The sequence below is a fragment of the Scomber scombrus genome, chromosome 6 (genome assembly GCF_963691925.1).
Source record: "Scomber scombrus chromosome 6, fScoSco1.1, whole genome shotgun sequence".
NCBI classification, from domain to species: Eukaryota; Metazoa; Chordata; class Actinopteri; order Scombriformes; family Scombridae; genus Scomber; species Scomber scombrus.
Genome location: NC_084975.1, coordinates 17,567,618 through 17,570,897, shown reverse-complemented (window position 1 = coordinate 17,570,897; position 3,280 = coordinate 17,567,618).

The window sequence follows — 3,280 nt, the reverse complement described above, 5'->3', positions numbered from 1 at the left end:
AGCTCTGGATGTCTAAATGTGGAAAATTTAGGCAGCACACCCAAACACAACACTTGTTGGCATCTCTCACTTCAATCCTGTCTCCTAGTATTTTTTTTATTTTTATTAACACAATTACATCGTGTTGACAAATGTAATCAGTGTCCGGTTATGTTCACAGTGTCTTTTCAAATGAATGAAGAACTACTTTTATATACCTCACAGAAGTTGAATGGAGGTGGTCCAAGTGGATGGCTATTGATACCAGACAGACTTACCTGGCAACATTTTTTCATTATGTTGACAGAAAACTTAATTTAGGTGGCATAACATTTCCCTTAGAACATATATGATTTTGCAGTTGTATAAATGTACGGTAATTTCTAGGAAACGGGCTTGTCCACCTGATCAAACCCTTGCTTGTATAAATGCTGCAGAAGTTGGACACTTTGTTTCGTGGCCTATTCTCCCAATCGGGCCATAAAGATAGTAAAAGGCGGGATGTCTTTGGGTTCACCAATCAACACTGAGTCACTAATCCTCTCTCGCAGAGGAACTCTGAAAGTAGTTCATCGTCACTGCCACCGACTGAACCTGCCAATAAGAGCAAAGAATGTGCTACCTGATGTCATGCTTAGTATAAAGGAACATGATACCGATATATCTTTGACAAGCCAATATCGACTGATAATATCGGCTGACTGATATATCGGTCGGCCTGTAATCTTTTTGTGTTTTAAAAAAGGGACATTTAAGGAATACACCATGTGGGTATTTTCCTCATATGTGAAAAGAAAAAAAAAGGGATTTCATACATAGTGTATCAGTTAATTTTAATTAAGAGGTCCTACCAAAGTCGTTGTGTTTAGGAAGTAAGACTCAGGTGGGGCTCCTGTTTCTTGTCAGATGAGGCAAACAATACAACCCTTTAACCCGCTTCCTACTACCATCCTTATCAGCACGTTTCCCACAAAGGGTTAATTCAATCATGTCAAGGTTCTCTGCTCTGTTGCTTGCCTCTACCATCATACTTTAGGCGCAGTGGAGCGTCTCCTCATTGATGGCACCTTTGGCTTCACAATAGAAGCTAATTTGTTAGAATCTTTCACAGGTCAGGGGCTGCTTAAAGGCGAGGAGGGCGCCTTGGCCACCGGAAAAATAAAGCCATCCACGAGTTGGAACGGGCAAATTAAATGCCCAGTCATTTTATGACCGTGGACAAACAAAACATAAATATCCTTTTTTTTTTTTACTTCAATACAGTCCACGAGATCTTGCCAGCCATCCCAGTTAACACAGGTTAATAGATTGATTCCAGTGACATGGCTCATAATGAACAGTAAATTGTTTTATCTCTTAAGTCTTATTTGGTCAGCCAGGAAAACATATGAGGTAATATGGCTGAGGCTAAATGGAGCGTATAATAGATCTCTCACTATGGCATAAGGATAGGTTGATGGCAGGGCTATGATTAATGAAAATAATAATGCTCTTGAAATTGAAATTTTTCTCTTTTTTTGTTGGCCCTTTCAACCCTTCCCTGCTATGGTCATTCTGACTGTTCATGCACAATGTGATTGATGCATGATTGCTGAGATTTTTATTTATGTCTATTGGGTCATTTTCCCAGAATGGTCTACTCTGGCCATGATAGAGACTTCAGATTACAGTGAACTCAACTTACTTCATAGCTAAATATATAAGCTTGTAACAAAAGTCAAAAGTAAAAAAGGTGGGTCATGTTTTATTTTATTTGTCTCATTTAGACCTGCTGAACTAGTTTTTTAAATGTAATTTTAAGAAGGTTCACGATAATGCCACCTGTTTCATCTGTTGTACCATGCTATTAACTTTGGTAAAGCTGACTCTGCACATATTTTAAACCTTGTATTACAAGAGCAACATAATTTGCTCTATCCATGCAATTTTCAATTTCACCAAGCATTTACTCATTTAAAGACATCAGTTCAGTCAGCGTAACAGCTCCTGCTACCTCCTTTTGACCAAAAGAAGAAAAAAAAACTTGCAAAAAATCAATGACTTTTAATTCCGTACTATTGATATGCTTAGATAATGCAGCAATTGAACTGTGCTTCTGCCAGTGGTGATGCGGAGCAGTAGATGAAGAGTAATTGGGCCCTGACCCTTGTGTGCCTCAGCCACCACATCACCTAAGCTTCCCCCAGCACAGTCTGTCCTACAAGCAAGGAGGGCTCATTTTGCAAACACTCAGTTGTGGCAAGGTGATAAATTACAGTTCTTAACTATCATTGATTACTTAGTGTTTCTCCACTTTCTGTGACAACTGTTCAGTCACTCTGAATGGCTTTTAATGGCACATTAGAGAGAAGAAAGCATACAGTTTCCCCAACATTGATTAAACTTGCTTGTTGCTTAATAAAGACAAACTGATGAGCACTCCTCTTTGGTAGCCTGTAACCAAGTAGAGACATAAGACCCATATTTCGTAAAACAGTGAGTTATCACTGCTGCACATATGGTTTGGATGAAACTGAATCCAATGCAGTAATATTGAAGCTCAACCTTAAGCAGCTTTTTTTATTTGTAGTTAGAAGAATCAAACATTAAACCTGTATGTTTTAATTTGTGATTCATGCTGTAATTTCATATGGAATAAATGTAATAGTCCAAATAATTTCAAAATGTTTAATTTTTCATCAGAACCAGTTTTTTTTTTCAATTTTCTTTATTCAGTCACATAAATAACACTGAATTATATGCACATTTATGGCATTAGGCTGTTAAAAAACATTATTATGTACATTATCATAGAGCTTGTCATGGCCTTGGTTCATTGGTAGCACTGCTTTCCTACATGCACACAAATACATCCTCGTCTAGTTAATATGATCTGCAGATTGATAATAAAAGCATTAACATTAATATCGTAATTACCATTTGAATATGTGGAATAATTTCCAGGTTTCGATATCTCCCATCTGGCATCACACATTTACAAAGCATGTTAACACAAGCAGTAAATATACAGTATCAGGAAATGCTACAAGTGCATTTTAAATCCTTAAGGCTCGTCCACACATAAAATCGTTCCAGTCGCGTAGTGGAACAGATGCGCTTCTATTTGAATCAGTACAGCTGTCTGCATAGGCTGCGTGACGGCTCGCGTTTCACTTGTGCAACAGGCGCATAACCGCAAACCAAATCGAAATTTTATAGACATATCAAGTCTTCATCATTTTCTTTTTTTTCATTTTAGGCGCATAACGATGTGACTGTGAGTTGGGCTCTGAGTGCTGTGGGTGACCTACACTCAATACTG